The following is a 14,711-nucleotide window of genomic DNA, read 5'->3' as shown; positions in this document are numbered from 1 at the left end:
ATATTGGCCAGGGTGTTCTCAATCTCCTGACCTCGTGATCCACCCACTCTGGCATCTCAAAGTGCTGGGATTACAGGCGTGAGCCACTGCGCCTGACCAACTTACATTTTTAAACAGCATGGATCCATTCCTCAAAGCTCACAATGAATCCATTCCTTTAATAAGTTCAATAAAGTTACTAAAATTGCTTTTGATTAATGGAAACCTTACTGAATTATTGCAAAAACATTTCAGTTGTCTTCATTGATTTTTAGATACATTAATTTGTAGTTCTATCAGTTATTTTTATAGTAGTTACAGTAGAGCAAACGCTCCAAATTTTTTGTTTTAGAAATAATTTTTACAATGAACATAAACTTATCTAACAATATCTGTATTTCTGTTTGTAGCAAGCATAAAAGTTCCAGTGTGAAGTACACTTTACTGTATGATTTAATTACTGTGTCAAAGACAGTGGCACAGGCAGAATTTGACAGATTTGAGAAAAGTCCTCCTGAAAAGATGAAAAAAGTTCTGAGATGATCATTTTTCACAATAAAAGCATTGTGTACATTTATAAATGGCATGGTAGGGATGGGAGTGGTCTGGGAGTAGAGAATTCAGTAAAACAAGGGAGCTTGAGAAAATGCAAAAGACTGAAAAAATCTGGCATCTTCCAAAGGGTAAAACTAGTATGTTTGTTTAAACTGTTTTGTCCTCAATTCTAGTTATTTCTAATTTACTTATTTAACCGCTAATGTAAAGAACAGAAATTACTTCATAATTGAAATATTTAGTATACTTAGTATTACAGCACCCTCTATCACATGATCATATGCACAATACATTTCTATGAACTAGTTGCTTTAATCTGTGAACATTCATTTATGTAGCTCTTTCCTGGTTCTAGGGTTTAGTTTACTACTACCCATCCATGGAGTCAAAAGGACTAACTTACTAACTTATTCAAGCTTAGTATCACCAGTATAATTCAGTACTGTCTCTTCTGCAATAGCAAAAAGCATTATTGACAAAGCAGTCCTGAACTCTAAATTATACCAGGTGTGGTCCTAGTACCAACAGCATCAGAATCACCTGAGATTTTTTAGAGCTACACTTATCCAGCTCTATCCCCAAACCTTCCCTCCCAGTTATAACCTCTGGGGTTGAGGCCCAGCAATTTTAACAAGCCCTATAGAGAATCTGTATGCATGCTCAAGATTGAGAACCACTACTGTAGGAGAAATACAATGGAACAGTGAAGTTAAGATGCGCTATCTAAATTCTAAGGGAAATTTGTTTAACTTTCACTATATATTTTGATATCCACAGCACCATTACAATAAAACACTAAAAAGAACATTGTTAGTCCTCCAAGCTTGCAGGAAAATCTAGGTTTACAAAAAAGAACTCATTCCTAAAAGACAATGTGATTTTGCTAACTATGGGGGATGTTTCCTTTCTCTGATTATCTAAAAGAAACATGACAAGCAAACAAATCTACATTCGGTCTTTTCTGAAACTTCCAGTCTATTTTAAAGCCAATTATCTACTACACTCTGCTTCTCTCGATGGGTTCCTAACCCATACACTGCAGGCTTTTACAACAATGCTTTAATAGGTGAAAGGAAACAAAAGCTTTTACAGCAGAGGCCAATGTAAGCCACAAAGCTCATGCCATCTTCCCACCAGGCAATTAATACAGGGTCCCAGTCCTCACAAATTAAAGAATTGATGCGGGGAAGACTGGGAATGACCCAGGAACAAAGCATAAGGAAGCACAAAATAAAAGGAAACCGTTTTTTCTGGACTTAAAACTAGAGAAAGAACCCAGTTTCTGCTTTATTTTGGGTTTGTAAAGCTCCTCATACAGACTGTTTCCGCTTCAGAGTCACCGCAAAGTCCCTCCCGCGCGGGAACTCGGCGGGGCGGAGACTTGCGTCCCTCCCCGTCAGGGCGGAGAAAGGCAAGCGGGGGCCGCGGTTTCTCTGGAAGGTTCCGAGAGAAGGGCGCGTGCCCTTCTCTTCACGGATGGCGGGAGAGTGGGCACCAGATGGCGCTGCCGCACCGAGAGCCAGGGCCTGGGCGGTTGGGGAGACGGGAAGGGGCGTCACCAGATTCCTTCCTTTGCGCTCGTCGCCGGAAATGTGTGCCGGAGCCGGCCTCTGGTCCCGGATATTAAGACTTCTGGAGGGTTCCTGCGTGAGGGCGGGGTCAGAACCGGAACCGAACGGCGACCGTCGGGCCTCGAAGCGGAAGCCCCGGGCGGCTCCTGCGGGCGCTGGTTGCTGGTGCGCGCGCCTCGTCTTGGCGGGAGCGCGAGGGGGCGGGATGTCGCTCTGCGTCTGCGCACTTTGGGGACGTAGGCGCCGCCTGCGTGTACGTCTTTGTACATCTTGCGCGTTTGCTGGCGGGCAGGGAGGAAATGGTGGCGTAATGGGTTTTGTTTTAACTCCCGCCCACAGGGTTTGGGTTTCTGGCTGTGAGTCAGTTTTCTGGAAGGCTTTGTGGAAAGTTAATGGTATAAGAGGTAAAACTGGAATTGTACTTTCTTCTTAGTCCTTAGCGATCCAAATGCTGGCTGGGTGCGGTCCCAGTGCTGAGATGGACCCAGCCTTCCCCTCTAAATCTTAGTGAACCGGCTTGATCCCCCAGTCTGTTCATCTTTAAGAATTTATTCTGAGAAGGTAGGGATGGCACAAGGAATAAAAAGGTCATGGGGATAAATAGAGTATTCATGTGGAACCAAAAACGTTTTAAAATTATTTGAAAAAAGCATGTCTTTTTTTTAACTTTTTAGCAAGCGATTCTCTTCAGTTACCTTGAATAGTTTATTTTTGTCAATACACAGTTTTATATTCTGTGTTTTGTGGTGTGGCCTTGGTCTTTTATCAAATTTTAACTAAAGGAAAGCCTCTAGATTTCTTCCAAAGGAAAATTTTGTCACTTTTTCACTTTTAACCTCCTAGAGGAAACCCAGTTTTAATAGATGGACCATAGTAGTTTCTGAAAGTGCGCTGGTTTTTTTTGCTTTTAGATGCAGCAAGGAAACAACCAAGTGTGTTGCAGAAATGAAATCTGTATGAATTTGTATCTGCCCTGTTTAATTTTAAACTAATTCTAAAAATGTCAGCTGTGCAAAGTGCTCAGCTCTCCTGGAAAACTTCTTCAGCCTCGGTAAACACTTTCATCTTTGGATTTCAGAGTTCTTTGCAGTCTCTGCCCTATATAAAAACAATACTTGTAAAAGCCATAGGTAAAGGAATATAGGCATTTAAGTAGATATTTCAAAAGAAATAGCAGTGGGCCAGGGGATAGGAGAAAGATTGTCCGAAGTTACTAAATAAGGGTATTAAATTGCTTTCTGCATTGCCTTTTGATTGTCTTGATAGTTGGTGTTGGAAAGAACCCTGCTGTGACTTGAGGAGTACCATGGTATCTGTTTATGTAAAAGCCAAGAGGACATTGCAATATCATTAAAAAGATTGGTCAGAAATAGGGCAAGAAGGAGGTAAGATATCCAGGGGGAAAGAAAAGTGGAAAATGTTGGAAGATACTAGAAAACATGTAAAAGAGGTCAGAGCTGAAGCTGTAATAGGTCTGGAAAGAGTGAGTTGGAAGATGGCAAAATAGCTTTTATTCCTCAAAATCAAATGTGTGAAATAATCAGTTTATCAATACATACTTCAGCTTTGGCTATATCCCATTTAATTGTTTACTTTAACTTTTTTAGTCTTCCCTATCTTTCTCTCCATTGTATATAACCAACCTTAAATTGAGGGATTGCTTCATTTTGCTACCATTATACTATAAGTTACACTAAGATGGCTTGTCAGAGGTTAAAGAAAACACATTTTTTCAGAAATAGTGGCATTGAGATCACTCCTCTGCAAATATCTTCAACTGGTATCCCTCATGTTTAGCACTTGCCTGGCAAAACTCAAACCATGGATGAACTCCTGCATGCGTTTATCTTTTCTGAGCTTGGCCCCAGTTGGTTAACTGTTGGGTGGACTAGTGTGATCTTACACCTAAATTGCCTCTGCATACTGATCAACTTTCCTACTCCTTTTCTCTAGTGACTTTGCACTTTCCTTCTGTAATCCAAATATCTCATTCTTTTTCCTTCTCAAATTATCAACTTCCTCCTCAACTAATGACTTTCCCTTATACATTATTGAAGAAAGAAGTGTGAGCATAAGCCGAGAATTTTCTCATATTCCTACCATTGAATCTATTTGTGTCTGCACTCATCAAACATCCTTGTATAATAGTTCCCTTTATCCATGGTTTTGCTTTCCATAGTTTCAGTTATCCACTGTCAACGGAGGTCCAAAAATATTCAGTGGAAGATTTTAGAAATTATAAATTTGAAATTGCTAGAAATTGTAAGTAGTGTGATGAAATCTCATGCTGCCACTTTCTGTGCATCTCAGGATGTGAATCCTCCCGTTGTTCAGCATCCACAATCACAGTTATCAACTGTCACCATATCGCTAAGCTTGGATTCAAATAACCTTTATTTTACTTAGTAATGTCTCCAAGGCCCAATAGTAGTGATACTGGCAATTTGGATATGCCAAAAGCAGCCTTAAAGTGCTTTCTCTAAGTGGAAAGGTGAAAGTTCTCAACTTAAGAAATCACCTAAGGTCATTAGGAACCAAGTGGTTGGTAAGAATCTTCTATCTGTGAAATTATGAATAAAGAAAAAGAAATACGTGCATAATATATTCAGGGTAGGGAACTCTGAAGTTTCAGGCATCCACTATATTCTTGGAACATATTCCCTGAGGCTAAGGGGGAACTACTATAGTTTAAAGGGGCGACACTTCTTTATCAAATGCTAACACTTGCTATTTTTAGCCTTTAGTTTTAGCCATTAAGTAGGTGTTATGTTCAAAATTTTTGCACATTTTAAAACTAAGTTGTAATTGAGTTGTAGGAGTTATTTACATATTATGTGTATGCTGCTTTTATCAGAAGCATATGTTGTGAATATTTTTCTCCCAGTCTGTGGCCTGGCTTTTCATTTTCTTAATAGTATCTTTTAAAGAGCAGCTTTTGTAAGTTGTATTTTTTCTAGGAATTTCAAGACATATAAAGCTACAGTAATCAATACAGTGTGAGATTGCATTAAGAAAAGACATTTATCAATGGAATAGTATAGAAATACAATTGTATATATCCAAATATTCATTAGCATAAAGCTATTCATAAAATCTCATTTCTAAGATTCGCAATACATCTTATGTTTAGGATCTACTTAAATTTTTAGTATGGCACAGTAACTGTTGATATTCATATTTTTCAAAATGGAAATCTATTCTAGTAGCTTTTATTTTTAAAAAATTGTCCTTCATTGAATTATCTTGGCACCTTTATAAAAAATCCACTGATCTTCTGAATTTCTATTCTGTTCAATTCTGTTGATAAATATATCTGTTCTTAATGTAATCCCACACTGTGTTGATTATTGTAGCTTTATACTTTTTGAAATCAGATAGTGAAAGTGTTTTTTTTTTTCTCAAAATTACTTTGGCCATTCTAAGTCTTTTGCATTTTAGCATAAATGTTTACATTGTCATTTCAATTTCTACAAAAGTCTGCTGAGCTTTTTAATGGGATTCTGTTAAATTTATTAATCAGCTTGGAGAGAACTGACATCTTAAAAAGACTGAGTTTTCAAATCTAGAACATGGCATATATTTCCCTTTATTTTGATCTTTAATTTCTGTTTGCAATTTTCAGCATACAGGTATTGCACATACGTTGTTAAATTTCTTCCTACGTATTTCATAGTTTTTATTCTAAGTGTATTTTTTTTAGTTCATATTTTCAGTTTGTTGAATCATTTTATTTGAGTTCTGGAGTTTTCTTATGTATGGATTCTACGTCTCTAGTATTAATAAATTCACTAGTTTGTACCAGTTAACTCCAATATTTGGATCATTTTTGGATCTTGTTTCTATTTGTCTTCTGTTTCTTGGTATTCCCAGAAATTCTTGATGAAATGTTGTCTTTGTTTATGAAAAAAAAATAATAACGGGCTCTGAGTGATGTGTTTTACTTCTATAAAGGATTTACTTTTGCTTCATTTAGGAAGCTAGGCTAAGGGCAGAGCACCTTGATTGAATATGGAATTGAGATTATTTCAAATTGCCTTTCAGTCTTTGTTAGATCTGGTCTATTTCAGGTTCATTCTTATTCCTGGGCTGGCTTTTTCTGTGTCCCAGCTAAAAGCCGTGGTGTTATGCCTTCCCTTCTTGATGGGCCCTGAACTCTCATTTTTATTTTCTTAATCAGTGAACTCCTGAAAGGAAGCTCTTCTCTGCTTCTCTGCTTCTTAGTTGCCATTATCTGTGTGATTTCTCAGCCTCTGAAACAATTTCCAAATTGATGAATAAGATAAGGGGAAAAACAGTCAAATATGGGCAGACTTCTCTGCACCCTTCTTTGGGATCTTGTGCTGTCAAGATGCCATCAAAAAGATCATTTTTGTATTTTACCCAGATTTCCCTAGTTCTTCACAGTTCAGAGATGGGGTCTGTCGTTTTTTGAAAAATCCTCATAATATGACAGCCTCGATGCTAATAAAGATGGGCTCTTTTTTTCTGAAGCAGTGTCACTACTTTTTGTTTCTAAATAGCAGAAACAACACAGAAGACATGGGAGTGACTTTTCCTCTTACTTCTAGAGGTGTTTATGGGGCCTCCTGGCAGTGATACCCCCTTGCCAGGATGGATTCCTAGGCAATGCCCTTAGTTCTCTTTAGAGTTGACCTGACTTTGTCTTCTGCATGGGGAAGCACCCTCTGTTCCTTTTGCTAAGAGAGCAGGGTAGTTGTATTTCCATGCATGCCAAACATGACTATGCTATAGCTGTAAATTCAGTCTGTCACCTTTGGTACTCTTAAAATACAAGCATATGTATGTTCTAGTCAGGCAAGAAGAAATACATCTTTTCTATTCCTTTTTTTTTTTGGATGCCAGTAAAGAAATACATACTTCCTGGCCCAGCCCGAGAGTAGATTGGGTCTTTTTACTGTAATTTCAAGGCATAATTATATAAAACATTGCCCACAGTCTGTGAGTGTACTGTAGAAAGATTGAATGATCAGGACTTAATCCAAGACCCCTATTTTCTGCATGGGTGTAATCGAGCAAGTTATTTAATTTTTCTGAGCCTCAGTTTTCCTAAAGTGTCAAATAAGATATCCACTTGCCAGGGTTTGGTTTTTAAAAGATTATTTGTAAAATGTCTGATGCAAAAAGACAGTTTTAACTTCGGGGGGAATGTTAGTCATAACTTGTCCGTATAGCAGCAGTATTTTGTAACCCACAATATTTCTAGATTTCTGCTCATCACTTTGTTTTATTCAATAAACATTGGTTGGACTCCTAGTGAATGCTGAATGCTGCACTAGTATGCAAAACTAGTGAAACAGTAGCCTGTCTCACAGCCATGTAAACAACTTGTTCATTTTATTGAAAGCCATGATCAGAAATGTTGTGAAAATTTTATCATCTATACTGTTCAAGTGTAATACTTTGTGGTATTTGTTCTCTTGCTGCTATTTAATGAATCCTGAATTGTTATTGTAACCTAAAATAAAAGTTTTACTGTGATAAAATAACCTAAAAGAAACTCTGATTAAAAAGTTTATTTAAGGTGGAATAAAATTTTAATATAAAGTAGCTCTAATATGAATAGCAAGGGAATTTTGTTACGAACAAACTGATAGAACAATATAATGAGGCAGTTTCACTAAGACTGTATGACAAAATGGAACCTGAACTCTGCTCCAGTGTATTAATAATAAGTCTGACTTTTACAGAGGATAGGCTGTCATCAGGCATCACAGGGAAATTCTGTTCAGTAAGGTGGCAGAAGGAATTTCTTCTTTCTTTAAAGAGGAAAACTAGGTTGTTTTAATAGTTGAGTGTTCATTAAAAGAGCAATCTGCCAGTTTTTCCCTTTTAATTCTGCTTTTCAGATTGTGCTAGCCCAGAGAGAGTTGTAAACCCCTTGAAGGTAAGACATTGGCTTCAGTTTTTATCAAGTCAACTCTCGTATGCATCCCTAATGTTTATCTAATTTTTACCCTATCAAGAGAGCATAATCATTGTGCAGTAAATATGGACTGAGTAATATTACAACATTCTCAGATTTATGAAACTCTTCCATGATAGGAGAATATATTTCAGAATCAAATACTCTTATTTCCCGAACTTCATTTTCTTTATTATTTTTTGATTCATTTTCATTTTCCTAACTTATAGAATAAAGAAATGCAGCTTGGAACAGTTAAAAAGTTATTGATGAAACAGTCAAATGATGTTACACTAAATTTCATAAATCCTGGTTTTAAAAATACATATGATATAATGGCATGTTAAATAATGGCCAATACAATTTATTTGCCATTTCCGCTTTGCTTCACCGTTTTACTGTTTTATTTTCCATCTTTGAGTCTTCAGTTCTCTAACTGTATCACTGAGGTTTGACAATCATGTATATTTAATTTATTTACATGCACACACAGAAAATGAAATGTCAAATCTAGAGTAGCTTTCCCATAACCCTGCTTTATTCCTGTCTCAAAAATCACTGATGCCCTTATTCCAGATCATGATGAGGACTAGCTGGGGAGTTAAGTCTGACCTCTGTGTATTCTGTAAGGGATCATTCAGTCCTCTTTCATTCCAGTAATTTAAGTATAGATTTTCAGACTGTCATCTTGCCTTTTATAATGTGCTTAGATGGCATTGGTGAAACAAATGTGCCTTTTATTTCCCTGAATAGGGTTATTGTAAAGAAACAAGAAGAAGCCATAAATAAGGGTGCAAAGTCCCCTTTATCCCCAAAACACAAATAGCCACATTTGAGGGCTAGAACATATTTATTTCAGCTTTTGTGTAAAGAGAAAGGATATAAGTTTTTATGTTCAAAATAAAGTTGACCTTGGTGCAAAACAACCAACATGTTCTAAGAACTTTCTCCTCCTTTGGAGCAGGACTTTGTTATATCTCTAATTAATACAATTAAGTTATTTTGAAAATCAAAACAGTTAATTGATGCTTTTCTCTTTCATCTATTCCTGGAAGTTGTATTTTTAAGTTACTAAAATACAATTTTGTCTTTAATTGATTGCCTTTATCTGTGGTAAAACTTAAAATACAAAATATCTTTTACTTAATTGATTTGAAATTGTTATAGTTCAAGAATATTTGTATGTATCTCTTCTAAACTTCTTTGAAATCATCAATATTAAGTTTAAATGAAGACGTGGGGCTAAAATTTTCAGTCAGTGCTTTTTAACACTTTTGCTTTTATCTTTGGCTACTCGTATTCAGATTTATGCAATGAAGAAAACTTTTTTTTTTTTTTTTTTTTTTTTCTGGAGACAGAGTTTCGCTCAGGCTGGAGTACAATGGCATGATCTTGGCTCACTGCAGCCTCTGCCTCCCAGGTTCAAGCTATTCTCTAGCTCAGCCTCCTGAGTAGCTGGGATTGCAGGCATGCACTACCACACAGGCTAATTTTTGTATTTTAATTTAATTTTATTTTATTTATCTATTTATTTTGAGACAGAGTCTTGCTCTGTCACCCAGGCTGGAGTACAGTGGCATGATCTTGGCTCACTGCAACCTCCACCTCCTGAGTTGAAGTGATTCTTCGGCTTCAGCCTCCCGAGTAACTGGGACTATAGGTGTGCGCCACCACGCCCAGCTAATTTTTGTATTTTTAGTAGAGTTGGGGTTTCACCATATTGGCCACACTGGTCTTGAACTCATGTCCTTGTGATCCGCCCGCCTCAGTCTCCCAAAGTGCTGGGATTATAGGTGTAAGCCACTGTACCCAGCCAATTTTTGTATTTTTATTAGAGAGGGATTTCACCATCTTGGCCAGGCTGGTCTCTAACTCCTGACCTCAGGTGATCTGCCCGCCTAGCCTCCCAAAATGCTAGGATTACAGGCCTGAGCCACTGCGCCTGGCCCAGTTCTCTTTTTATTATGTCCAGAATTTGGACATACCTTCTTTCGTCAAGAAAATGGTAACTTTAATTTTTTCTACTTTCCATCTTTGGGGTTAATGTTTCATTTGTAATAAATAGTTTGGATGGTAGATACCCATAACTTGAATAATAAGAGGAAAATAAGTTTTTATAAAATAGTGTTAAAATAGGCACAATCCTTAATCTCATAGTGCGTATATTAGACACTTAGATTAAGAAGTTACATATATACAAAGGCCACTGAAATGTATAATCATTTTAATAGTGTTTTAACAGTGCATTCTATATGTAAAACATACATTAGAAAAAGTTCCTTTTCTCCTGCTTAACACTGTACATGATCACAAAATACATTTATGAAAAAAAGCATGTGGTTTCAAATATCTCTAAGACAAGGATTACATGACTAAGTTAAATATTTGATAAGCAAGAGACCTTTTTTAAAATGTTGAATTTCAAAGGCTACCTGTTGCATTACATTTAAAACCAGACAGAAAACACACACCTCTCTCTCTCTTATTTCTTCAGTATTCTTAAACTACTTAGCGGAAACTTGACACAGAGCAGTGCATCATCCAGTTAGGTCATGTTGCTCTCACTGAACTTGAGTATCATTCCAGAGAAGATATTCTAAAACTCTGGTAACTCAAAATAATTTGTAAAGACCTAATATTTTATGGTAGGAGACTCTAGGACATAAAATAGACATTCTATTGATGAGTAATCTGAGACTATAGAAAAAGTGAAAAGCACACCCAGCTACTAAAGAGTGATTTCAAGGTTGCTAATAGGCTCTCTTTGCTTGCCCCAGAGCATTCCTATTGTGATATTATCACTTCACTTATCTCTGCTTATTGATCAGTTGTCAGTTACTTTTGAAAAATTCTAAGCACAAAGTTCTGACCAGTATTCTGATGAACATAAAGTAAGTATAAGATATTTCCTTCCTTTCTAGGAACTTTGAGAGTAATTGAAGAAAAGAGACAATTTCGTGTAATGGGAAACATCTTAGGATAAAGCGTGCTGTGAGAGCAGAGAAACACATAATAACATTCAGCATTTGTTAAGGGATGAGCATGTGCCTAGAGCTTTATATCCAGTCCTCACAGGCATGATCAGGATGGCTGGGGAAGTCTCCATGGAAGAAGTGCTCAGGTGTTTGAAAGTTTTATTGACATCAAATACCATGAAATTGTAAACAAAGGCTTTGGTTTAAATTGCATGTGATCTCACCATGTACTTCCTAGCCTTTTTCAATTTATATAAGCATAAATCCACTTACTTACCAGACGCAATACTTTTATTGAATGGAATCAACTTGATAGGGTAAACAAAAACCTTTGTTTTTTTCTTACTGTTGTTTCTTCAAATATGTGCAAGAAATATTTCTTTTCTACTTTGAATGATTTCTCCTTTGGTTACCTTTTGGCACAAGAACAGTTTCATTTAAATATTCAGAACTTTCAGACCAAAATCACATAGCTCCATAATGTTACCTAATTTAAAGCTCCTTGCCATTGCTGAGACCTGCTATGGGCAGGCCTATGGGGTGATTTCTCCCTTGTTTTCTATCTTGCTCTGTTGCTCCTCATCCAGTCTGCTATCTACAGTGTCTTATCTTCCGGGGACTTACCACATAGAAAGGACTTTGGGAAAAGACCCAGCTTTGCATGGTTACTACTCTGACAATCTGGAACTGGCATTCTTGGGGCTTTGACTGACACTATAAAAGTACCTCTTTATGTTCCTCTGCCTGGAATCTCCAGTGACAATTCTCAGATTTGCCTTTTTCCCCACTGGCCGCTTAGAACTTAAGCCAACATTTAGCCGTGGTTGACTGATACATTCATCCCACCCAGGTTCTTGCTGTTGGGATCCCATTGCCCCAGTCCTTTTGGAGAAATTTCTTGGCTGATTTCTTCATCTGGAAGGTGATCTGGTCCACCAGAACCATTTGGACTTCCTTGACCCAATTGTGTGTGGAAATACAGTAATTTTACAAGACCATTGCTACACCTTTAGATTCCTCGTATCTGTATTAGACACCAGATATGAATCAGATTAGTTCATAATTACATGAAATGCAAATAAACACTTGCTCAGAAGTACAACTTTTTTATTATACCCAAATGACATAAATTTCTCTCCTGTTTTCATGAAAGGAATTTTGTATACATACTATCCCAGGTATATTGATAGCATACAAGTAAAAGTCAAAGCATTATAGCTTTGACAAAGATAAAAATGCTTTTAGACCTCAAGATAGAAAAAATTTTTATAAGCACAGCCATAAAAGAAAACTGAATCAAGGGACCAGAAGGAATGCTAAAAATTATAATTCAAGAAAAGTTTTCTGAAAAAAGATTAAAAGTTACTTATTGAAAGAGTTCACCATACACCTAAAAATATCAACCCAGAATTATAACATCAAGATATTCTACCACAATTACTGGGTTTTAATTTTTTTTTCCCATTTATTTATTTTATTGCATTTTAGGTTTTGGGGTACATGTGAAGAACATGCAAAATTGTTGCTTAGGAACACACATGGCAGTGTGATTTGCTGCCTTCCTCCCCATCACCTACATCTGGCATTTCTCCCCTTGCTATCTCTCCCCAGCTTCCCACCCCCCACCCTCCCTCCCCTATTTCCCCCCAACTGACCCGTGTGTAGTGCTCCCCTCCCTGTGTCCATGTGTTCTCATTGTTCAACACCCGCCTATGAGTGAGAATTTTTTTTAATCCTTTGAATATTTAGAGGGGAAAAAAAGCACATGATTTATGAGATTATAATTAAACTTCAATTTTTTTTTTCAATAGCAATTCATTCTGCTAAAAGAAAATAAAGTAACATAGTTGAGATTCTCAAGGGAAAAAAAGTATATGCCAAGCATTTTGTGTCCAGCAAAACTTACTTTTTAGGAAAAGGTCACAAGGACTTATGAGATCTTTCTGAAGAGTCTGCAAGAGAATGAGCTTCAGGTAAAGTAAGCAGAGTGACAGCCTATGGACTGTGCTGAGCTGCAATAGAGACTTTATAGGAGAACTAAGGCTAATTAAGGCTAAGAGAGAGAAAATAGTTTATAATCGCTAAAAAGATGGGGCGAGAGAATGGGGACAGCAAATGCAAATGTTTTCAGTACTCTTGGTGGCAGCATTAAGATTGTTATTTTGAGACTATTATGTGTATAATACAAGATAAACGAATTAGTAATAATGGGATATTCTAATTCTGTCATTGTCTGTGTCCTTGAAAACCAAGATTCTCAGTTTGGAAGAAAAGAGATACAGATACAATAGATTAGAGACTAAGTAAAAGTCCTGTAGTCTTAAATTTACATTGGAAGTATTGGATATGAACTAATGAGGTCTCTCTCTCTCACCACTCTTCTCTTCCTATCTTTATGTCCATTGGAAACACTTAGAAACAATGACCAACCTAGTGGTAATGATTATCCCTATTGCTTGGATTGTGTTCTTGAGATAGATAATTTCTTATTTAAAGAAACCAGGGCTTGTAGGAGAAACTTGAAGGAAGAAAATATACAAGATGAATCTAGAACAGCTTGCCATACTATGGCAAGGAAGCTATCAAACACTACCAGGGTCTCAGACAAGGCACCCACTGGCCAAGAATAGAACAAGTTGAATGTCATTCACAAGAATAATTGAAGTAGATTGAAACTTGTTAAATATATTTAAATCCATGGTTCATAAGGATACTTTTTTAAAAAACAGCTGATTGCCCTTAGAGCATAATAGTGGTATTAGTCTGTTTTCAACACTGCTGAAAAAGACACACCCAAGACTGAAACAGCTTATGAAAGGAAGAAGTTTAATGGGCTCACAGTTCCATGTGGCTGGGGAGGCCTCACAATTATGGTGGAAGGTGAAAGGCATGTCTCACATGGTGGCAGACAAGAGAAGAGAGGTTGTGCAGGGAAACTCCCCTTTATAAAATCATCACTCATAAAACTTATTCACTATTACAGGAATAGTACAAGAAAGACCTGCCCCCATGACTCAATTACCTCCCACCAGATCCCTCCCATAACATGTAGAATTGTGGGAGCTACAATTCAAGATGAGACGTGGGTGGGGCTACAGCCAAACCATATCAATAGAGAACCAATTCATTACCTTGAAAACTAATAAATGAAGGAAAGGATGAAGTATTCTGCTTTCCTATATGACTGTAACACTGTGTAGTCAAATAGTAAATGAGGGAAAATATCTCTGTATAAACATATTCCAACTCATAGATGGAAAAAGAATTAACATAATACTGTGTTGCAGCCCCTAATGAATGAATACAGGTAGGTATTTCACATGACTACCTGCTAATATCATTAAAAAGAAAGACGGCTAGACATTATATACCTCTTGATGGAAGCACACAACACTACCTATAGTTACGTTAAAGGGATTAAACCCAAATCTTAATTAGCTCCTGGTTTTCAGAAAAACAGAAGACAAGAAAAAGTTGAAATGTGCTATTGAATATGCAATTTGCAAAATTCAGATTAGGAAAGCTTGGATTTTTTTCAACAGATAAACTATAACAAAAATAAGTTACAATTGAAAAGACAAAACACATCAAAAAATGTATAAAAGGGCAGGACTACACTTTAATGACTAACAATGTACATGAATACCTAAAGATGCATCTCAGTGATAAACAATGAAAAGTGCAAGGAAATAATTACTGTAAGAGCCA

The sequence above is a fragment of the Sapajus apella genome, unplaced genomic scaffold (genome assembly GCF_009761245.1).
Source record: "Sapajus apella isolate SASKATOON/1434 unplaced genomic scaffold, GSC_monkey_1.0 scaffold32, whole genome shotgun sequence".
Lineage (NCBI taxonomy): Eukaryota > Metazoa > Chordata > Mammalia > Primates > Cebidae > Sapajus > Sapajus apella.
The sequence above is the reverse complement of the archived record's forward strand: the minus strand, read 5'-3'. Positions refer to the sequence as shown.